The sequence below is a fragment of the Ascaphus truei genome, chromosome 14, assembly GCF_040206685.1.
Source record: "Ascaphus truei isolate aAscTru1 chromosome 14, aAscTru1.hap1, whole genome shotgun sequence".
NCBI lineage: Eukaryota > Metazoa > Chordata > Amphibia > Anura > Ascaphidae > Ascaphus > Ascaphus truei.
This window is the reverse complement of record NC_134496.1, coordinates 51,132,753-51,156,850: the sequence shown is the minus strand read 5'-3', so window position 1 is coordinate 51,156,850 and position 24,098 is coordinate 51,132,753. Positions and strand designations below refer to the sequence as shown.

The following is a 24,098-nucleotide window of genomic DNA, read 5'->3' as shown; positions in this document are numbered from 1 at the left end:
GTATATAAGTTTTTCTGGATGTGCACTGAGCTTTGTCTGTGTTTTATGTTATGTCTCTGGTTTTAAATATAAATTGCCATGCTCAGTAGCACTCCTCTGTGAAACTTATATGCTTATATATATGTTGTGGGTATTTTGGGGGTTCAATTTGAGCTTGTAGGTGTTCTGTACGGATTGAAATATTCACACAAAATGGCTTCATCCTAAATGCTGTTATGTTGTTATGCCAGACCCCCTAATGTCTCAACTTCGTCACCAGATACAAGGACAGGGGTCCTGCTGAATTACTATGGTGTGCTCCCCTCCCCCCAGTACAAGTGACAAATATAGCATGTTAACATAATATATACTGATTTCGGGAACAGATGGAAATAATCTCAGTAATATTACAGAACACAAATATAACAACCCCAAATGTGTATTGGTGTGGATAAATAAACATGGAAGTAGGATCGCCGACCCCTTTCTGGGGACACGGACAAATGATCAATATCATTTTGCGCGTTTTGTAACATGCTGACATAGTTATCTCTTACTTGGAAAAAAGTGAAGTCGACAAAAGTTTACAGCAGTTTAAAGTTATGGTTTGTGTTGCAGGAGTCACATCTGATCTAGTAACCAAAGACACAGTGAGAACACACAGCACTTAGAAATATGTCTATACCAGGAGTGGCCAACTCCAGTCCTCAAGGGCTACCACCAGGTCAGGATTTAAGGATATTCCTGCTTCAGCACAGGTGGCTCAATCAGTCTGAGTGATGTTGAAGGCAATATACTCACGTCCAAAGGACAAAATATTAGCTGCTGCATGCTTATCAGAAGAGTTTTTTTTATTTAGTGGTACGAGGCAGGGGTGACCTTTGTCACCTTTATTCAATAAAGAAATTGAGCCCATAGTACAATATTTGAGGGAAATAAACGGATTTGAAGGTATAAAAATAGGCACCACAAAGCAAAAAGGGCTATGTTCGAAGATGATATCTTGATTTTTATCTCTGAACCCAGTAAGAAGATAAGAGAAATACTAGGGGCAATCTAAGACAGAAAACAGGAATGTGTGTACATCATTAAACCAGATGATGATAGAGACTTTAAAAAACTGCCTTTAAATGTAACAAAAAAAACCCTTAAGAGAAACCTGGGTATCATGTTTGAACCAGATTTGGGAAAGCTACACCAAGAAAATATCATCCCTGCCCAGATGAGTTTACAATCTGTGCTGGTGGTGCCACCTGTGGGACTTGCCCATGTTCACAAGGAGCTGACACAGAATTGAACCAGGTCCCCTGATTCACACCCGATGTCATTGTTATCAGAGTCAGTGTCTGTACTCGCTTTACCCAAAGATTTTGGGGGGAATTACTTTACCAGATATTAGAAGTTATAATCTGGCATGTTTTTTAGGGACATTTAGGTGATTGGATATTAGACAAAAACTATTATTCGTCACATAAGCTGGAGAGACAATTTACCGAGCCAGTATCGTTAGGGGAACTATTACATATGAAGTGGGTGGAAATTCCCATACAAATAAAAAATAATATTATTATAAGAGACATTATAATATCTTGGAGAGAAGGACAAGATATAAACTAATATACGTTTCAAAATACAGGAAAACAGGTCATTTATTCTAGGGACATCAGAGGAATCTTCCCAAAGCTGGAAAAAGAAAGGAATAATGTGTTTATATCATCTAATTAACAGAGATAAAAAAAAAATCCTATATCTTTTCAAGAATTCACGACAGAAAGAAATTCAAGTGATCAGTAACAATTCTTAGAACTCCCAAATAGAGGTATCAGTAGCCAAGCTTAATAATCAAAAACGAATAGACGATACCGTTCTGTGGCTAACGAAATGCTTTTATTTGTGCGAGCTTTCGAGATACACTGATCTCTTCTTCCGGCGGTGTTACATTGATCGCTTCTTCCGGCGGTGTTACAATGGATAAAGCAAGGTTTAACTTAAAAACAGTGCGTCCTGGAATGTATCTGACTGAAGCCTATCCCTCCCCCCTGTGTAGTATGCGATTTATGACTTGAGGTGTTAAATAGTGTGTGTGTGTGTATATAACTTTATACAGTGCCTTACAAAAGGTGTGTGGAGTGGGAGTGTATACCAATGGTGTGGAAATGTAAGAGGGTGTTGCATTACTAAAAGTGTGTGTAGATACTATGTGGTCGCTATTGGTATATAGGGATGGAATTACATAGATTATTTGTATGTGTAAGAGACAGCTGTACGTGCAATCATATAGCGCAGTATATGACATGGCCTTAAGCATTCATGGGAGGAGAGTTCTTGTGTCATAAGTGACTCATGAAACTGCGGTCTCGGTTTAGGCCACCGCTAAGTGTCCCGAACAGTTGCATAAATTTGTATTCATGCAATCGTCTCTCTTTCGGTGTTCTAAGATTACCTTTGAGTATGGCCACCTTCAGATCGTTCATTTTATGGCCAGAGTCAGAGAAATGTTCGCCGACAGGACTGTCCCTTGTTCCGCGGATTATCTGCTGTGCTTGGTGACCTGCTGGAGAAAAACAGATTGGAGGTTAAGTTTTCTCTCTAATTTGAATAGTTCAACCTCACTGTCAAATCGATTGGGTAGGGTAGTGGGTACGAAAGATGGACCTGTGGACAAGATGTTGATCTCCGCATCTGTAAGTGGATAATCCGACATACTGTATTAATAACAAGGTCTGTGTGTGCTCTACTGTCATGGACGCAGCACTGGCGGTGTCCTTATGCTGCCTCGTCCCCTCCTTGTCTTCTTTCTTTTCCCTTTACTGTGGGGTTTTGCCTTGTCCTAAAAAAAGTACCTCCACGTGATGTTTGGGCCTGAGCAGACTCAGCAGAGGAGCAGCTGGCTTCTGAATCACTCGTCTGAGCACCTGCAGCTTTAGGTGCAGTTCTTTGTCAGACTGAAGACACTTCCTGATGACGTCGGAATATCACGAGATTTGGAGAGGGCAGCAATGGAACAAATGGGAATGGAGATCTTACCCCATGCATCACTGTAAAGGGACGGAGAAAGACGGAAGGAAGACAATTACAGCAATCAGGGACAATTGAAGACACTTGTGGTGGGGTCTATATATATATATATATATATATATATAGATATATATATATATATATATATCTATATATATATCAAACAAAGAATAGACTGCGCTCCTCAGGTGTAAAATCAGACTAATTACCAAATGATTGTATTAAATGGATATAGCAAAGGTGAATGGCAAAAGTGAATGCAACAGTATTATGGATGATTGACTCACACTAATAAAAATACATGCAATATGTTATAATAAAATGCTGAGTGCCAATGTTTAAAAAGCTGCTGTAAACACAAATATATGCCAGTGAACAATACAAATATAATAAAATGGCATGTGTTGGTAGTTATGACTACTGCACTAATGAATCCCTCCTGAATGATACTAAATGAATGATGAATGGAAAAATACAGAAAAAATGACACTAAGTGTGTCAAAGATAAAAATAAAAATAAAAAATGTGAAAAATGTAAAAATATATCAACCAAACCAAGGGTCCATGCTAGGATCTGGCTGCTCTCATCAAGGACCAACGAACTCCCAGAAATCTGTGAACAACAAGAAAAGAAAGCGCCCGATCCTAGTGCAGCATGAAAAAATACAATTTAATAAAAATGAATATGAATAAAACCAACAAATGCGAACTCACAAACACAGGATAAATAAATGCATATAATGAGTATACTCATTCGCCAACCGCCCACGTTGTGCCTTGGATGGCGCGCCCTCTCTCTGTCTGGGTTTTCTCAGCTCTGCTGAACCGACATCCAGCAGGGGATACAGGAAAAAGCTCACCACAATGTGACCCGGAAGTCCTCCACAATGTTAGTGTATCCGGATATGAGGTCTGCAGTCCGTGACCCCGCGATGCAGGGGCTGATCAGAGAAGTCTCTCTGCACTCCCAAAGGCAGTCCGTAATGAGGTGGGCAGTGAGGATAGAGTCAAAATATATATCACCGTGTGACAGCAGCTAAAAAACGCTCTTCTCTACGCGTTTCTTCACATAAAGTGATTTCATCAGGAGATATGGCTCTATAACGGACTGCCTTTGGGAGTGCAGAGAGACTTCTCTGATCAGCCCCTGCATCGCGGGGTCACGGACTACAGACCTCATATCCGGATACACTAACATTGTGGAGGACTTCCGGGTCACATTGTGGTGAGCTTTTTCCTGTATCCCCTGCTGGATGTCGGTTCAGCAGAGCTGAGAAAACCCAGACAGAGAGAGGGCGCGCCATCCAAGGCACAACGTGGGCGGTTGGCGAATGAGTATACTCATTATATGCATTTATTTATCCTGTGTTTGTGAGTTCGCATTTGTTGGTTTTATTCATATTCATTTTTATTAAATTGTATTTTTTCATGCTGCACTAGGATCGGGCGCTTTCTTTTCTTGTTGTTCATATATATATATATATATATATATCTATCTATCTATCTATCTATCTATCTATCTATCTATCTATCTATCTATCTATATATATATATATAAAACTTTTTATATGTTCTCTCTTCATTATGCCATTTGCTATTGAGAAAGTTCCTTGAGGCCGAAATGTCAACTACTGGCTTACAATACATTATTTTTCTAGCAGAAATCCGCAGTGCCCGGGTTCCCCCTTTCACATATGATATTGGGGGTACCACGCAGATATCCGCAGTGCCCGGGTTCCCCCTTTCACATATGATATTGGGGGTACCACGCAGAAATCCGCAGTGCCCGGGTTCCCCCTTTCACATGATATTGGGGGTACCACGCAGAAATCCGCAGTGCCCGGGTTCCCCCTTTCACATATGATATTGGGGGTACCATGCAGAAATCCGCAGTGCCCGGGTTCCCCCTTTCACATGATATTGGGGGTACCACGCAGAGATCCGCAGTGCCCGGGTTCTTCCTTTCACATATGATATTGGAGGTACCACGCAGAAATCCGCAGTGCCCGGGTTCCCCCTTTCACATATGATATTGGGGGTACCACGCAGAAATCCGCAGTGCCGGGTTCTTCCTTTCACATATGATATTGGGGGTACCACGCAGATATCCGCAGTGCCCGGGTTCTTCCTTTCACATATGATATTGGGGGTACCACGCAGAAATCCGCAGTGCCGGGTTCCCCCTTTCACATATGATATTGGGGGTACCACGCAGATATCCGCAGTGCCCGGGTTCCCCCTTTCACATATGATATTGGGGGTACCACGCAGAAATCCGCAGTGCCCGGGTTCCCCCTTTCACATATGATATTGGGGGTACCACGCAGAAATCCGCAGTGCCCGGGTTCCCCCTTTCACATATGATATTGGGGGTACCACGCAGAGATTCCTGAACCAGGAGCACCGGTATAAGTATTATTGTCAATTCCTTTTGGGAGTGCAGCATTACCCTTCAAACTGTAAGTAAGGGAGCGGGCAGAGGTTATAGAGCCGGGTAAGGGAGAAGCGGAGGTTATAGAGCCGGGTAAGGGAGGGGCGGAGGTTATAGAGCCGGGTAAGGGAGGGGCGGAGGTTATAGAGCCGGGTAAGGGAGGGGGCGGAGGTTATAGAGCCGGGTAAGGGAGGGGACGGTTATAGAGCCGGGTAAGGGAGGGGCGGAGATTATAGAGCCGGGTAAGGGAGGGGCGGAGGTTATAGAGCCGGGTAAGGGAGTGGGCGGAGGTTATAGAGCCGGGTAAGGGAGGGGCGGAGGTTATAGAGCCGGGTACGGGAGGGGCGGAGGTTATAGAGCCGGGTAAGGGAGGGGTGGAGGTTATAGAGCCGGGTAAGGGAGGGGCGGAGGTTATAGAGCCGGGTAAGGGTGGGGGCGAAGGTTATAGAGCCGGGTAAGGGAGGGGCGGAGGTTATAGAGCCGGGTAAGGGAGGGGCCGGAGGTTATAGAGCCGGGTAAGGGAGGGGTGGAGGTTATAGAGCCGGTTAAGGGAGAAGGAGTGGCTCAGTGAGTAAAGACACTGATTGACACTGAGATTGCTGTCTGGTTCAATCCCGGTGTCGGCTCCTTGTGACCTTGGGCAAGTCACTTTATCTCCCTGTGCCTCAGGCACCAAAAACATAGATTGTAAGCTCTACGGGGCAGGGACTGTGCCTGCAAAATGTCTCTGTAAAGCGCTACGTAAAACTAGCAGCGCTATACAAGAACATGCTATTATTATTAAGGGAGGGGGAGGAGGTTATAGAGCCAGGTAAGTAAGGGAGCGGGCGGAGGTTATAGAGCCGGGTAAGGGAGTGGGCATAGGTTATAGAGCCGGGTAAGTGAGGGGGCATAGGTTATAGAGCCGGGTAAGGGAGGGGGCATAGGTTATAGAGCCGGGTAAGGGAGGGGGCATAGGTTATAGAGCCGGGTAAGTAAGGGAGGGGGTGGAGGTTATAGAGCCGGATAAGTAAGGGAGTGGGCATAGGTTATAGAGCCGGGTAAGTGAGGGGGCATAGGTTATAGAGCCGGGTAAGGGAGGGAGCATAGGTTATAGAGCCGGGTAAGTAAGGGAGGGGGCGGAGGTTATAGAGCCGGATAAGTAAGGGAGTGGGCATAGGTTATAGAGTCGGGTAAGTAAGGGAGCGGGCGGAGGTTATAGAGCCGGATAAGTAAGGGAGTGGGCGGAGGTTATAGAACCGGGTAAGTAAGCGAGGGGGCGGAGGTTATAGAGCTGGGTAAGGGAGGGGCATAGGTTATAGAGCCGGGTAAGTAAGGGAGCGGGCGGAGGTTATAGAGCCGGGTAAGTAAGGTAGGGGGCGGAGGTTATAGAGCTGGGTAAGGGAGCGGGAGGAGGTTATAGAGCCAGGTGAGGGGGCATAGGTTATAGAGCCGGGTAAGTGAGGGGGCATAGGTTATAGAGTCGGGTAAGGGAGGGGGCATAGGTTATAGAGCCGGGTAAGGGAGGGGGCATAGGTTATAGAGCCGGGTAAGGGAGGCGGAGGTTATAGAGCCGGATAAGTAAGGGAGTGGGTGGAGGTTATAGAGCCGGGGAAGGAGGTTATAGAGCCGGGTGCCAGTCCCTTTTGTTAATTCTATTTGGTGCGTCCCTGGGATAAAAGCGAGTGCTACAAGTTAAAAGCGATGTGACCAAGTTTCGGGGATTCGCTGGATATCCTGATTTCTTATTTATTTATTGCTGTAATGATTTCTTTCTTCATGTACTTACTCCCCAAAAACTTACCCCCTCAATAACTTCCAAATAACCTACCCCCCCAATAACTTACTCCCTCAACTTACCCCCCAATAACATACTCCCACATAATTTACCTCCTCAATAACTTACCCCCCCAATAACTTACTCCCTCAATAATTTAACCCCAAAAACAACTTATGCCGAATAATTTACTCCCCAAAACACGATTTGTTTCATTTTCGTTTTCTTTAAAATAATATATATTCTGTTTGACGCTTACTCACTTCCTGATAACTACAATTCCTATAATGCTCCAACCCTAAAGCTTCCGGAGGAAGTGACGTCACTGGAGCATGTGCAGTGGAGGAAGAGCATGGCAGACACACGTGGAGTTGTGCTGCAGCTGAGGGTGTGTATATCTGACTCTTTCTATGGGTTGTACTGTACATAGGGAGAGTTTGCTGCCCTTGTATGGTGCATTTGGGGGGGGGGGGTAATTATTGCTCAGGGGAATTTTAAATGGATGAAGCTCTTTACCATTAAGCGGAATAAATTCAGGGCGTTCTCCCCCTGATGGTAATGATTTGGGTGGGGTTAGCTGTGGGTGCATAGTCTGATTGGTATGGTATTGGGTGGGTGACTTCTGCCCTAGCCGGGTATAATGGGGGGGAATTGCAGACCTCACTGGCAGGGAAATGTTAGCGCGGCAGCTACCCTAATATCCCCCCCCTCCCGATGTCCCTGCTCCGGACCTCCCCTCATTCTTTGCCATTTCTTCCCTGTAGCGGTTCCTGCCCCTTGTGGCCCCTGCAGGCAGCTCGCCCCTCGGGTGGGGGCTGGAGCCTCCCTGAGGACAGGAGGATTCCCCTGCACAGGTACAGCTCCTATTTAGGGTTTCTCACTCACAGCCCGATGTCTCTCGTCACATTTCCCAGACCCTCGGCCCCTGCAGGGGGGGGGGGGCAGGATGAATATCTGGGGGGGTTTCTGTAAGCGCTCACCCTGTGTGCACACTGCGGCCCTTTGGCTTCCCCGGTTTTCCCGTATCGGGGGGGCCCTGCCGTGTTTGCCAGAGAGACACTCCGCAGACAGCCTGTGCCGGTCTCACTGTGACTGCTCGGGTTCGCAAAGAGAGGGACATTTGCTGAGGGGAGCAGGCTGGGGGTCAGTGTGAGACCGCTGTGTGTGCGGCGCCCGGCACTGACCGTATCCAATCGCACGCACTGGGGTCTCCTGTCTTTCCCGCCCTTGCAGGATGGCGTATTTGGGAGAATACAGGGGGGGGGGGGTGTAATTGCTGCTCAGGAGAAATTAAATGGATGAAACCCTTTACCATTAAGCAGAATACATTCCGGGTGCATTATAGGGCGTTCTCCCCGAGATTGTAATGATTGGGGGGGGGGGGGGATAAGACGTGGGTGCATAACCCCCCCTCCCCCGATGTCCCTGCTCCGGACCTCCCCTCATTCTTTGCCATTTCTGCCCTGTAGCGGTTCCTGCCCCTTGTGGCCCCTGCAGGCAGCTCGCCCCTCGGGTGGGGGCTGGAGCCTCCCTGAGGACAGGAGGATTCCCCTGCACAGGTACAGCTCCTATTTAGGGTTTCTCACTCACAGCCCGATGTCTCGTCACATTTCCCAGACCCTCGGCCCCTGCACGGGGGGGGGGACAGGATGATTGTGGGGGGGTTTCTGTAAGCGCTCACCCTGTGTGCACACTGCGGCCCTTTGGCTTCCCTGGTTTTCCCGTATCAGGGGGGCTCTGCCGTGTGTGCCAGAGAGACACTCCGCAGACAGCCTGTGCCGGTCTCACTGTGACTGCTCGGGTTCGCAAAGAGAGGGACATTCCCGCAGGGGGTCTCTGTGCGAGCGGCGCCCGGCACTGACCGCATCCAATCCCAGGCACTGGGGTCTCTTCTATCTCTGGCCCCCCCCCCCCCCCCTTTTTTTTTTTTTTTTTGCTGGGAGAGTTTGGGGTGGGCGGGTAATTGCTGATAACACTTTATAGAGCATTGGGGAGACCTCCCCAGGAGAAGGGGTGCACAAACATTTGTTTGCGCTCCCTTCTCGCGCCTCCCTTACCGGGTCGGAGCTTCGCGCCGTCATGTGACTGTGTTGGCATGGCAACGTGTTGAAGGAATTTATTTTCGCCTCATTGGATAATGTGTCACTGGGGTTGTGTGTTTGCCTTCCTCTGAGTCAATATACTGCAAGTTCGGATATAGGATAAAGTATCGGTCTAAGTTTAACATAAGTTGAACTTGATGGCGTATATCTCTTTTTCACCCTCATCTACTATGTACCAGCGCTAGAACAAGAGGTTATTCTGACACTGCAGGGGGGCGGCTAAGGGGAATGTGAGGAAGTACTTTACAGAAGGGGTGGTGGATGCATGGAATAGCTCCCAGCAGGGGTGGTAAGGGCTAATACAGTAGGGGGATTCACACAGGTGTGGGACAGACATCAGGATTTTTTCCTAAATATTAAAGCCTCAAGGATCTAATAGTGTCTGAGGTGTTACAGCCGGTGGGAATATGGGCAGACACGGGGGGCACGTGGGACAGGGATATGGGCAGACACGGGGGGCACGTGGGACAGGGATATGGGCAGACACGGGGGCCGCGTGGGGCAGGAATATGGGCAGACACGGGGGCTGTGGGACAGGGATATGGGCAGACACGGGGGGCGCGTGGGACAGGAATATGGGCAGACACGGGGGCGCGTGGGACAGGGATATGGGCAGACACGGGGGCCGCGTGGGACAGGGATATGGGCAGACACGTGGGGCGCGTGGGGCAGGAATATGGGCAGACACGGGGGCCACGCGGGACAGGGATATGGGCAGACACGGGGGCTGTGGGACAGGGATATGGGCAGACACGGGGGCCACGTGGGACAGGGATATGGGCAGACACGGGGGCCGCGTGGGACAGGAATATGGGCAGACACGGGGGGCGCGTGGGACAGGGATATGGGCAGACACGGGGGCCGCGTGGGACAGGGATATGGGCAGACACGGGGGCCACGTGGGACAGGGATATGGGCAGACACGGGGGGCCGCGTGGTTCCTATCGGCCGTCACATTCTGTGTTTCTCTCGGGCGTCTCTCCCCTCGCTTTCTTACCCGTCTCGCCCGTTTCTCTTCCCTGCTCGCCCTGTAGATTGGAGAACGTGTTGCAGAACTCCCCACAACACGTGAGGCTGAGGATGTGAGCAGCAGAGATTGGGAACGGTAAGAATCCCGCCTGCATCGTTACTCCCCCGATACAGCGCCCGAGGTACACCCCCGGACATGGAGCCTCCCTGAGGACAGGAGGATTCCCCTGCACAGGTACAGCTCCTATTTAGGGTTTCTCACTCACAGCCCGATGTCTCGTCACATTTCCCAGACCCTCGGCCCCTGCACGGGGGGGGGACAGGATGATTATCTGGGGGGGTTTCTGTAAGCGCTCACCCTGTGTGCACACTGCGGCCCTTTAGCTTCCCCGGTTTCCCCGTATCGGGGGGGCCCTGCCGTGTGTGCCAGAGAGACACTCCGCAGACAGCCTGTGCCGGTCTCACTGTGACTGCTCGGGTTCGCAAAGAGAGGGACATTCCCGCTGAGGGGAAGAGGCTGGGGGTCTTTATTTCAGCAGGTTAAAAAGTAGGCAGCAATGCCACACCACGATGGGAAAGCCAGCAGGATGTGGGGTGTATGGGGGGGAGGTATTAGCAAGATGTAGGGTGTATGGGGGGGAGGTATTAGCAGGATGTGGGGTGTATGGGGGGGAGGTATTAGCAGGATGTGGGGTGTATGGGGGGGAGGTATTAGCAGGATGTGGGGTGTATGGGGGGGAGGTATTAGCAGAAAGGGGGGGTAGGTGATGCAACTTTCTAATCGTGGTGAGACCTCATCCAGATTTCTGTGATCTGTTCCGGAGACCAGATCCCCGGAAGGATGTAAATAAATTGGAGATTGTGCAAAGGGGGAACTGAATGGGGCCTGATACAGCATTAGTCTTATCAGGAAAAACTACACAACCCTAATATGTGTGGCTTAGAGAGACGGGAAAGGGGGATATGATGGATATATATTTATTTCAACAAAGTACAGGAGGGAAGCTTATTCCAAAGAGAGAGACGCGCTAGAACAAGAGGTTATATTCCCTGACGCGGGAGGGAGGCGGCTAAGGGAAAAAGTGAACAAAAAACGCAAAATAAAACACCCAGAATCTATATTCAAAATACAAACATTTTACAATTCACAAGTATACTGAAACATTAAAAATATCCAACAGTAAAACCATAAACACTTGCTGACACAATTGTCTCGAGTGGCGATATGCGTGAGAGGAGATACAAAGTTCAAGAAGTCAAATGTGAATATTCCGGTGAGAAGGTGGATATCTAATAAGAGGCCCCGCGTATGTAATGAGAGGCCCCGCGTATGCCCCGCGTATGCCCCGCGTATGCCCCGCGTATGTAGCGAGAGGCCCCGCGTATGTAGCGAGAGGCCCCGCGTATGTAGCGAGAGGCCCCGCGTATGTAGCGAGAGGCCCCGCGTATGTAGCGAGAGGCCCCGCGTATGTAGCGAGAGGCCCCGCGTATGTAGCGAGAGGCCCCGCGTATGTAGCGAGAGGCCCCGCATGCTTTGTGAATCACGTGGATACGAGGGAGCAGTCATTAATATTGCCTGAAACAGCTCAGCTGTTCCTGTATTGAAACGGCTCTCCCCTTCTCGCTTTCTTACCCGTCTCGCCCGTTTTCTCTTCCCTGCTCGCCCCGTAGATTGGAGAACGTGTTACAGAACTCCCCACAACACGTGAGGCTGAGGATGTGAGCAGCAGAGATTGGGAATGGTAAGAATCCCGCCTGCATCGTTACTCCCCCGATACAGCGCCCGAGGTACACCCCCGGACATGGAGCAGAGCCGCGGTGCTGCTGTGCCGCCCTGTGTGCACACTGCGGCCCTTTGGCTTCCCCGGTTTGCCCGTATCGGGGGGGCCCTGCCGTGTGTGCCAGAGAGACACTCCGCAGACAGCCTGTGCCGGTCTCACTGTGACTGCTCGGGTTCGCAAAGAGAGGGACATTCCCGGGGAGGGGAGCTGGGGGTCTGTGTGAGACCGCTGTGTGTGCGGCGCCCGGCACTGACCGCATCCAATCGCACGCACTGGGGTCTCCTGAGTGGAGGGGCTGGGGGTCTGTGTGACCGCTGTGTGTGCGGCGCCCGGCACTGACCGCATCCAATCGCACGCACTGGGGTCTCCTGAGTGGAGGGGCTGGGGGTCTGTGTGACCGCTGTGTGTGCGGCGCCCGGCACTGACCGCATCCAATCGCACGCACTGGGGTCTCCTGAGTGGAGGGGCTGAGGGTCTGTGTGACCGCTGTGTGTGCGGCGCCCGGCACTGACCGCATCCAATCGCACGCACTGGGGTCTTTTCTCTTTTTTATTTGGGAGCGTTGAGGGGAGCGGCGTGTTGTTGCCACTCAATGGGAATTTAAAATGATTAAGCCCCGTACCATTAAGCAGCATACATTCTGGGGGCGTTATAGGGCGCTCTCCTCCTGTGATTGTAATGATTTGGGTGGGAGGTGCAGGTGGGATGAACTGTGGGTGCATTATCTGCCCTGGGTAGATTGGTATGGTTTTAGGCAAGATGAGCTTTTGGTGACTTCTGCCCTAGCCGGGTATAATGGTGGGGGGGGGGGGGGGGAATGGCAGACCTCACTGACAGGGAAATGTTAGCCCGACAGCTACCCTTATATCCCCCCCAGAATGCGATGTCCCTGCTCCGGACCTCCCCTCATTCTTTGCTATTTCTGCCCTGTAGCGGTTCCTGCCCCTTGTGGCCCCTGCTGACAGCTCGCCCCTCGGGTGGGGGCTGGAGCCTCCCAGAGGACAGGAGGATTCCCCTGCACAGGTACAGCTCCTATTTAGGGTTTCTCACTCACAGCCCGATGTCTCTCGTCACATTTCCCAGACCCTCGGCCCCTGCAGGGGGGGGGGGGCAGGATGAATATCTGGGGGGGTTTCTGTAAGCGCTCACCCTGTGTGCACACTGCGGCCCTTTGGCTTCCCCGGTTTGCCCGTATCGGGGGGGCCCTGCCGTGTGTGCCAGAGAGACACTCCGCAGACAGCCTGTGCCGGTCTCACTGTGACTGCTCGGGTTCGCAAAGAGAGGGACATTCCCGGGGAGGGGTCTGTGTGAGACTGCTCTGTGAGCGGCCCTGGTGTCTCCTGAGGGGAGGGGGCTGGGGGTCTGTGTGTGAGTGGCCCTGGGGTCTCCTGAGGGGAGGGGGCTGGGGGTCTGTGTGTGAGTGGCCCTGGGGTCTCCTGAGGGGAGGGCTGGGGGTCTGTGTGTGAGTGGCCCTGGGGTCTCCTGAGGGGAGGGGGCTGGGGGGCTGTGTGTGAGTGGCCCTGGGGTCTCCTGAGTGGAAGGGCTGGGGGTCTGTGTGAGCGGCCCCCAGTACAAGTCTGTTTATGAAAGCAGGATTGCTGGTAAAGGGTGTTTTCATTCTGTGTCCCGCTGACACTATCCGTGTATCTCCCCCGGGGGTAACAGTTTGGGATATCGGACATCAGGAGAGTGTTTAGGGAAAGGGACACTATGGGGATATAAGTGCCGGGAAATCCCTGCTTCGGTGTATAATACGATTTGTTCTCCCGTAACACCACCCAAACACATGCTTCTTCTAAAGCAGCGGTGCACAAACGGGGGGATTGTCTGCGGGGGTTACAGAGGCGCCGCGCGCTCGCTTCCCGAAGGCGGTTAAATTAAGTGCAGGGGAAGCGGCGGATGCCTCTGTAAGCTGCACTTACCTTGCTTCTGGTGACGTCATGACGCCGGAGCCACGGAAGGGGGGGGGGGAGGGGCGCGGCACAGGAAAAAAAGATTGCGTTCCCCTGGTCTAAAGGGATGCTTGGGGTGGACCAATTCCCTCCTCTGCTGGGGGGCGATTCCATGAATCCACCACACCTTCTAGGTATAAGACATTGTGCACCAGCTCCCTTTGATAGTGAAAGGGTTAATGTAATTTGCAGAATTTCCTCAAAATGCCGTTTCTCCATCAGAAGTGTAATAATGTTTTTGTTTTTTTTCTTATGCTACAAATGGCATTTTCCAGGTGCTGCGTCCCTTCCCTGAAGAGCTGACAATCGAATTTGCCGGAGGCGGCACAGGGAGATGGGGACTTGCTCCAGGTGGAAGACGGGGGGTTTCGGGCGCTGTTCCTGCCCTCAAGCCGCGTGTATCTGCGCTGGTACGAGGGGCGTGCAGTGCCACTACAAGCGTCCCGCTTTCTGTTTCAGGAGAATTAGCTTTATTTCCCCTTTTTCCCCTATATTGCCTGTTTCACCTCCGCGCCAGAGAGGTCTGTTTGTGTTTGGGTTTGATTGTAATGTTTATTTAACGTCCCAGACCCCGCGCAGTGTTACATGGTAACTCTGCCTTAATCTTCTTATCTTAAGCTTGTCAGAGAAGGCTCAGAGGTTACTAGTGTCACCCAGGGAGGGCTTAGCTGCCATTTTAATTTGGGTGTTGTGCTTATTGTATAGCAGGGGTGGCCAACTACAGACCAAGGGCCACCAACAGGTCAGGTTTTCAGGACATCCCTACCTCAGCACAGGTAAATCAATCAGTGGCTCAGTTGAAGACTGGGCCACCTGTGCTGAAGCAGGGATATCTCTAGTGCCTGACCTGTTGGTGGCACTGGCGTTGGCCACTCCCGTTGTATAGGAATAAAATAGTTGCACAAATTGGTGGGAGGTGACAGCCGGCCCCATATTGTACAATTTTGTGAAGTAATCTTTGAAGAAATAACCGCGGTCTCCGGGAGAATTAATGTCGCCCCCGGGGGCCCCCTACTTCCTGAGATAATTACTGGGGAAGCTCCGGCTGTGAACATCCCATTCCTGGGGAAACAAAATGGACGTTTGTATGTCCCTTGTCACACGGGCCAATAGGAAGCCGCAGCATCATTGGTTGCAGCTTCTTATTGGCCTGTGTGATGCAGGGGTCTTACACCTACATGAAGTATCGGCGTCCCCCGTAATAACCAGGGGGTACCCGGAGGTGATATGAACGCCGTTTAGTTCTGGGGACGCTCTGCTTCTTCATTTTAGGGAGGCGCGGCTCATTGAGTAAGGACTGACTCTGATAACAATGACTGAGTGTGAAGCGGGGGAACCTGGTTCAATTCCCAGTGTCGGCTCCTTGTGACCTTGGGTAAGGTCACTATATCGCCCTGGCACCAAAACATAGTGTAAGCTCCTCAGGGCAGAGACTGTGTAACATTCCTTTGTGCTGCGTAGCGCGTGTTGTACTGTCATTGTGACGCGCTTTGCGTCCCATGGGGAGAAAAGAGCTGTATGAAATGGTTATTATACATGTAAAGAAAAAGCGGAGGGACGGGAAACCGCTGTTTTTTAAAGGCCTTTTGTGCCCCAAAAAGTGGTGGGGTGATGTATACTTTAGCGCCCATTTTCACGGCAGTGAAAGGGTTAACCCAGCGAGAGGCGGTTACCATGGGAAATGTCCGTTACTCTCAGCGGGACTCCGGACGGTTACCTAGTCCTATAAACCGGCGTCCCGCGGTGTCCGTCTGCCCCCGACAGTCTTGCCGGGAACCGCGCGCGGTTTCCGCCTGTGAAAGGCTTGTTTTCCTGCGTGTTACTTTACAAACATACGGGCTTGCATTTTGGGGTGGGGCACATAAAATGGCTGCCTTTTTTGTGTGAGATGTGAGAAAATAAAAACAAAATGTTGAATATTTTGAAATGGTTGTTTGTTTTGACTGCTCGCGCCTTCTATTCCTTCTCTGAGCGCTCGCAACAGGACAGGCTCTAGGTGAAAACTGAATATTTGGGTTTTAGGAAAATGCATATTAAAAAGTATTTTACCTGAAAATAGTCTTGTTTTCTCCATTTTAAAGATTTATTTTTTTTCTTACCTACAAACATGTTACCAGTTTATTATTTTGCTTGAAATGGTCAGTGGATGAGGGTGAAAATTAAAAAAATAAAATCCCTTTAACCCATTGTGTGTGTTGCATATACCGAGGGTGCTCTGCTTGGGGGATGCCCAGGACCCCTTCCTCGCTACACCAATCTGACATGTTACTGAGACACAAAGGGTTAAGGGTCAAAATATGACTAGTACTAATGGGAGCCTGCGGGGTTAATGGAAAGCTGCCGGTCTCTTCCCGATAAGGAGCTTAACGCGTTCTATATTAGGAGAGGAGTGGCTCATCTGCTCCAGAGCCCAGACGGGTCATTGTGTGTGTTTCCTGTGTTCCATACAAAACTGTTTTTATGCTAAAAATATATATTCAAAATATGAAGGGTGGCCATCTTTAACGGACCCAGGACACCCCCGCCCCGCACAGCCAGGCCGGGTTATCAGGTGCACAGGGGCTGCTGACATGCCCACCTCTCTTCCCCCCCCCCCCAGCACCAATATACAGAGGTGTCCGGCTCTCTCCCTATACCCCCGCTCCTAATTCCTGATCTATTTACACTTGTTGCGTTACTCTGTTACTGACCATGAGCATCACACGTTCTAACGAACGGAGACAACTTGTACGTACTAACGAACGCAGGACACTTGTACGTACTAACGAACGCAGGACACTTGTACGTACTAACGAACGCAGAAAACTTGTACGTACTAACGAACGCAGACCACTTGTACGTACTAACGAACGCAGAACACTTGTACGTACTAACGAACACAGAAAACTTGTACGTACTAACGAACGCAGAACACTTGTCCTTTTCCATAACGTCTTAATCTTTCAGGGGTGATGCGTCTGTGCAGGAGATATACGCGTGGGAGATATACACGTGGGAGATATGAAGCGTGGGAGATATACGTGTGGGAGATATACACGTGGGAGATATACGCGTAGGAGATATACGCGTAGGAGATATACACGTGGGATATATGAAGCGGCGGGGAGGTTACAGCATAATAGGGCGTGTTCCTGGGGCAGGATATTAAACTTCTTTGGCAGGGGCGGCCAACTCCCGTCCTCAAGGGCCACCGTCTGGTTCTAAAGATATCCCTGCTTCAGCGCAGGTGGCCACTGATTGAGCCAGCTGTGCTGCAGCAGGGATATTCTTAAAACCTGACCTGTTGGTGGCCCTTGAGTACTGGAGGTAACCACTCCTGACCTACAGGAGAGAGCGTTGCCCCCTGTATACCCGGCCTGGCTGTAAATCACATGTATATGTGCCATGCCATCAGTGGCTATCACTTACCTTCATTCCCAGCCCACTTTTCTGGCTCCTACAGGGGGGACAGCGCCATTTATTTTTATTGCCCAGGGTAAGAGGGGGGATGACGCAGGAGCTGCCCCCCCCCAGCAAGGGGTGGGCACCTCCCTCCCGCCAAACCACATGCCCCTCCTGTGCTCTTCTAACAAGGAGGCTATTTTAGGGAGCTTTATAACCCAGGAGGGAGACCTGGCCCCAGGGAACCGCTCCCCTGAACACCCCAAGGTTTAACCCCTTCTGGGCAGCAGGAGATGCAGTTACACGCACTGTAACACCGCTGTACGCGATGCAGCGCCCGCGCGCACTATACTGTATCTGTCCCATTTTGTGCAAGTGACACAATGCTAGGTAAAAACCATATTTGAATGCTGTTTTCTGTCTACCCCTAATCAAATTAAGCGTTGCCACCTAGGCAGGGAACACCCTGTGTAGAAAACCATCTGTTTGAATGTGCCTCAGATGTGCTAATTAAGCAGACAGAACCACACTGTCAGGTGACTTTTTAGGCCCATATAACCCCAGGTAGAACAGCCTTATGCTGCCTGCAGCCCATATCCAAGTGGCACATTATAAGTGGCAGGACTACTGAACAACTCAAGTTTAAAAGGAAGTTCAGAAGAAGTGGACACCCCCATCTGGCCCTGATTCCTGCATTTGAACTACGCTGGAAAGGAGGATATCATCAATACCAGATTGCATCATTACTGCTGTGATGCCGCCTTTACCATTTATATTTGCTGTGACTTCACTTCTCAAATTATGCACTTCTTTTTACCAGCCTCATCATGTCTCTAACTCTATTCATATATCTCCATCTCTCCTTCCTTCTGCACTTTTCAGTTCACATGAACTCCTTTCTTACCTGCGCCCTCTGTCACCACACAGCTATATCCCCTGCACTAAAACACACCCTTACAAATCATCCTCACACATCCTCTTTCTATCCATGCTTCTCCTCCTTGCTTCTGGGGATATCTCTCCCAATCCTGGTCCCTGCCTTATTCCTACTTGCGCTCGTCCTCGCCTGCCAATTGCAACCTCTACTCCTGGTGTTAACCCCTCCAACCACATACCCATCCCCTGCCACCCTCCCTCCTCTCTCCCTTTCTCCTGTGCCCTTTGGAATGCTCGCTCCCTCTCTAACAAGTTCCTCTCTGTGCATGACTTCTTTCTCTCTCACTCCCTGCTCCTATTTGCTATAACTGAGACCTGGCTCACTCAGTCTGACTCTGCTCAGGAAGCTGCCCTCTCCTATGGTGGCCTTTCCTTCTCCCACACTCCGCGCACTGATGGCAGGGGTGGAGGCGTGGGGCTCCTGCTCTCCTCTCTGCCGTTACCGAACCCTTCCTATTCCTCCATCTCTTGCTTTTCCCTCCTTTGAGGCTCACACTGTCCAGATTTTATGTCCTCTCCCTGTCCATATGGCGGTCATCTATCGCCCACCTACCTCTACTCATCCCCCTTCTGCCTTTCTCTCTCACTTTGAATCCTGGCTCTCTTTCTCTCCTCAGACTCCTCTGTTCTTCTCCTTGGGGACTTCAATTGCCACATTGATGACCCCTCTCTTCCTTGGGCTTCCCGCTTTCTTTCTCTAACCTCTTCTTTTGGCCTTCAACAGTGGACTGCAGCCAGCACCCACAAGGATGGCCACTACTTAGACCTGGTTTTCACTAAAAACGTCTCGCTCTGATTTCTCCATTTCCCCTTTTCCTCTCTCTGATCACCTCATCTCATTCTCTCTATCTCGCTTCTCCCCTTCTCCACCTCCATCTACCCCCCGGTTCTGCAGAAACCTGCGCTCTATTCACTTACCTGACTTTGAGTCCACTTTACGCTCCTCCCTCTCCTCTCTCAGCTCTGCTACAGACCCTGACAATCTTTCAAAAGGCTCTTGGTTGTTGGTAGGCTGGAACAGAAACAGAGAAGAAACACCAAGGACCCACTTCTACCATCAGATCCGGTGGTTCTCGGTGCACCGGAAGTGACGTAACGGGAGCCCCGGCGTGGATACCAGTGTTTCCGGGGGAGCGGAGGAGAACAAGCAACCCAGGGGATCGCGACCCAAGGGATAACTGTTATCCGCTATCCATTACTGCCTACTTCGACTGTACTAAGTGTAAGCCTTCATTTGTGTATTCCCTATTAGAATTTTTTACCCTCTACACTATATGGTCTCTCATTTTTTCTTCCTTGGAGGTGGTGGCTGGTGGCTGCTGCAATCACATAGGCCGCATCCACCCCTTAAGTTGGATGACTGCGTGATTTTGATTACTTGAATGTGAGTAGTCAATTTTGACTTAGTTTGCACCCATTCACTGTTAAACATTATTGCACTATGTAATGTTTTCTTCTATTTTATGGCTACGAGACAAGCTCCCCTGACCTTTTGAAAGATCATCTGCGAAAAGACAAGTGGAACAGTCTTTTGTAAAGGGTTGTAGTCTGTTTTCTAGTCCTTTTCACTTATATGCACTTTATTGAGGCACGTGTGTTATTATTAATATTGTTTTATTATTCACGTTCATTATTTTCACATTAGTGGTTATATTATATATCATATTTTATTTTGGGTTTGTTAGAGCGCTATTGTCACTGTTTTTCTTGTACAGACCCTGACAACCTGGTCAGGAACTACAACTCTGCCTTGTCCTCCTCTCTTGATCTACATGCCCCGCTTTCTCTCTGTCGCCCTCGCCCTTCTAACCCTAGACCCTGGCTAAATTCCCACACGCGCATGCTGCGTTCCTCTGAACGCCTCTGGAGGAAGTCTCATACTCTCGCTGACTCCTTCACTACAAATTTATGCTATCCTGTTTCAACTCTGCCCTCTCGCAAGCTCAACAAGCCTACTTTTCTTCACTAATCAACATGCACAAGTCTAACCCACGCCGACTGTTCTCTGTCTTTGAAACTCTACTCAAACCACCCTCAGCTGCCTCTCCTTCCTTCATCTCCGCTCAGGACTTTGCTGACTATTTTAAGGAAATGGTGGAATCCATACGTCAGAACATTCCCTCTGTTTCTTCTTCCCATCCTACACCTCTTCCTAACTCTCCTCCTGCCTTCCTTGACTCTTTTTCCACTGTCTCAGAGAAGGATGTGTCGCTGTTGATCGCCTCTTCTCCCTCTACCACTTGCCCTCTTGACCCCATTCCCTCCTATCTCCTAAAACCTCTTGCTCCTACTATAATCCCTACGCTCACACACATTTTTAACTCCTCCCTCTGCTCTGGAACCTTTCTCTTCTCCTTCAAACATGCAACAGTCATACCATTACTCAAAAACAGCAAGCTTGACCCTACCTGTCTTTCTAACTATCGACCTGTCTCCCTCCTGCCTTTTGCCTCTAAACTCCTTGAACGTCTTGTATTCTCTCGCTTGCTCCATTTTCTCAACACCTATTCTCTCCTAGACCCTCTACAATTTGGCTTCCGCACTGCTCACTCCACGGAAACAGCCCTCACTAAAATAACTGACGACCTCCATGCTGCCAAAGACAGAGGTCATTACACTCTGCTCATATTATTCGACTTCTCTGCAGCATTTGACACTGTGGACCACCCTCTTCTCCTTCACATTCTCCATACTCTTGGTATTCGGAACAAAGCTCTATCCTGGATCTCATCCTACCTCTCCCACCGTACTTTCAGTGTCTCTTCTGCTAACACCTCCTCCTCTATTGATCTCTCTGTGGGGGTACCCCAGGGCTCTGTCCTGGGACCTCTTCTCTTTTCCCTGTATACACTCTCTCTAGGTGACCTAATAACATCTTTTGGGTTTAATTATCACCTTTATGCTGACGACACACAAATATACTTTCCAACACCTGACCTTACACCTGCTGTACAAACCAAAGTTTCTGAATGTCTCTCTGCTATATCATCCTGGATGGCCCTCCGCCGCCTTAAACTCAACATGGCTAAAACAGAGCTCCTCATACTTCCTCCCAAACCTGGCCCTACTACCTCCTTCCACATTACTATTGGAACTACGATCATTCACCCAGTAGCCCAAGCACACTGCCTAGGGGTCACACTCGACTCCTCTCTCACATTCGCCCCTCACAGTCAAAACATTTCTAAAACCTGTCCCTTTTTCCTCCACAATATAACAAAGATTCGCCCTTTCCTCTGTTGCTCGACTGCTAAAACTCTGACTCAGGCCCTCATTCTCTCCCGTCTTGATTACTGTAACCTCCTGCTGTCCGGCCTTCCTGCCTCTCACCTGTCTCCCCTACAATCTATCCTAAATGCTGCTGCCAGAATCACTCTACTCTTTCCGAGATCTGTCTCAGCATCTCCCCTCATGAAATCCCTCTCCTGGCTTCCAATCAAATCCCTTATCATACACTCAATTCTCCTCCTCACTTTTAAAGTTTTACATTCTTCTGCCCCTCCTTACATCTCAGCCCTAATTTCTCGCTATGCACCATCCAGACTCTTGCGTTCTTCTTATGGATGTCTTCTTTCTACCCCCTTTGTATCTAAAGCCCTCTCCCACCTTAAACCTTTTTCACTGACTGCCCCACACCTCTGGAATGCCCTTCCCCTCAGTACCCGACTAGCACCCTCTCTATCCACCTTAAGGCACATTTGCTTAAAGAAGCATATGAATAGCACTGTGGATATTCTGAACACGATACATAAAGCTTGGCCCCCTGCAGACGTACTTACCAGAACTCCCTCCTACTGTCTCTGTACGTTCTCCCTACATACCAATTAGATTGTAAGCTCCTCGGGGCAGGGACTCCTCTTCCTTAATGTTACTTTTATGTCTGAAGCGCTTATTCCCATGATCTGTTATTTATTTGATTACCACATGTATTACTGCTGTGAAGAGCTATGTACATTAATGGCGCTATATAAATAAAGACATACAATACAAATAGGGGGAAACGCGATGCAGCGCCCGCGCTCTATACTGTATCTGTCCCATTGGGAGACACGCGATGCAGCGCCCGCGCGCTATACTGTATCTGTCCCATTGGGAGAAACGCGATGCAGCGCCCGCGGCGCTATACTGTATCTGTCCCATTGGGAGAAACGCGATGCAGCGCCCGCGCGCTATACTGTATCTGTCCCATTGGGAGACACGCGATGCAGCGCTCCGCGCGCTATACTGTATCTGTCCCATTGGGAGAAACGCGATGCAGCGCCCGCGCGCTATACTGTATCTGTCCCATTGGGAGAAACGCGATGCAGCGCCCGCGCGCTATACTGTATCTGTCCCATTGGGAGACACGCGATGCAGCGCCCGCGCGCTATACTGTATCTGTCCCATTGGGAGACACGCGATGCAGCGCCCGCGCGCTATACTGTATCTGTCCCACTGGGGGAAACGCGATGCAGCGCCCGCGCGCTATACTGTATCTGTCCCACTGGGGGAAACGCGATGCAGCGCCCGCGCGCTATACTGTATCTGTCCCATTGGGAGAAACGCGATGCAGCGCCCCGCGCGCTATACTGTATCTGTCCCATTGGGAGAAACGCGATGCAGCGCCCGCGTGCTATACTGTATCTGTCCCATTGGGAGACACGCGATGCAGCGCCCCGCGCGCTATACTGTATCTGTCCCATTGGGAGACACGCGATGCAGCGCCCGCGCGCTATACTGTATCTGTCCCATTGGGGGAAACGCGATGCAGCGCCCGCGCGCTATACTGTATCTGTCCCATTGGGAGAAACGCGATGCAGCGCCCGCGCGCTATACTGTATCTGTCCCACTGGGGGAAACGCGATGCAGCGCCCGCGCGCTATACTGTGTCTGTCCCATTGGGAGAAACGCGATGCAGCGCCCGCGCGCTATACTCTATCTGTCCCATTGGGAGAAACGCGATGCAGCGCCCGCGCGCTATACTGTATCTGTCCCACTGGGGGAAACGCGATGCAGCGCCCGCGCGCTATACTGTGTCTGTCCCATTGGGAGAAACGCGATGCAGCGCCCGCGCGCTATACTGTATCTGTCCCATTGGGAGACACGCGATGCAGCGCCCGCGCTCTATACTGTATCTGTCCCATTGGGAGAAACGCGATGCAGCGCCCGCGCGCTATACTGTATCTGTCCCACTGGGGGAAACGCGATGCAGCGCCCGCGCGCTATACTGTATCTGTCCCATTGGGAGACACGCGATGCAGCGCCCGCGCTCTATACTGTATCTGTCCCATTGGGAGAAACGCGATGCAGCGCACCGCGCGCTATACTGTATCTGTCCCACTGGGGGAAACGCGATGCAGCGCCCGCGCGCTATACTGTGTCTGTCCCATTGGGAGAAACGCGATGCAGCGCCCCGCGCGCTATACTGTATCTGTCCCATTGGGAGACACGCGATGCAGCGCCACCGCGCGCTATACTGTGTCTGTCCCATTGGGGGAAACGCGATGCAGCGCCCGCGCGCTATACTGTATCTGTCCCATTGGGGGAAACGCGATGCAGCGCCTCCGCGCGCTATACTGTATCTGTCCATTGGGAGAAACGCGATGCAGCGCCCGCGCGCTATACTGTATCTGTCCCATGGGGAGACACGCGATGCAGCGCCCGCGCGCTATACTGTGTCTGTCCCATTGGGGGAAACGCGATGCAGCGCCCGCGCGCTATACTGTATCTGTCCCATTGGGAGACACGCGATGCAGCGCCCGCGCGCTATACTGTATCTGTCCCATTGGGAGAAACGCGATGCAGCGCCCGCGC

At 50.6% G+C, this 24,098-nt stretch overlaps 2 long non-coding RNA genes across 10 annotated transcripts; one reads left to right on the top strand and one right to left on the bottom strand.

Annotated features, from left to right (window-relative positions):
- Positions 1-22,292, bottom strand: LOC142466148 (uncharacterized). Of its 6 annotated transcripts, XR_012788076.1 has the most exons (4): positions 8,165-8,378; positions 2,823-3,017; positions 2,423-2,533; positions 1-1,662 (listed from the first exon to the last, which is right to left on the bottom strand). It is a non-coding gene; the product is annotated as an uncharacterized LOC142466148 (long non-coding RNA). The 6 variants fall into 6 exon arrangements; XR_012788073.1 differs by lacking the exons at positions 1-1,662; positions 8,165-8,378 and adding an exon at positions 19,224-22,292 and having other exon boundaries at positions 1,845-2,533; XR_012788071.1 differs by lacking the exon at positions 1-1,662 and having other exon boundaries at positions 1,845-2,533; positions 8,165-8,380.
- LOC142466147 (uncharacterized) lies at positions 3,952-15,915 on the top strand. 4 transcript variants are annotated; one of them, XR_012788068.1, is made up of 9 exons: positions 3,952-4,368; positions 7,489-7,572; positions 7,949-8,038; positions 8,654-8,743; positions 10,321-10,490; positions 11,437-11,529; positions 11,927-11,997; positions 12,970-13,059; positions 14,264-15,915. It is a non-coding gene; the product is annotated as an uncharacterized LOC142466147 (long non-coding RNA). The 4 variants fall into 4 exon arrangements; XR_012788067.1 differs by lacking the exon at positions 11,437-11,529 and having other exon boundaries at positions 3,961-4,368; XR_012788069.1 differs by lacking the exons at positions 11,437-11,529; positions 11,927-11,997 and having other exon boundaries at positions 3,957-4,368.
- Positions 22,293-24,098: the final 1,806 nt, after the last annotated feature.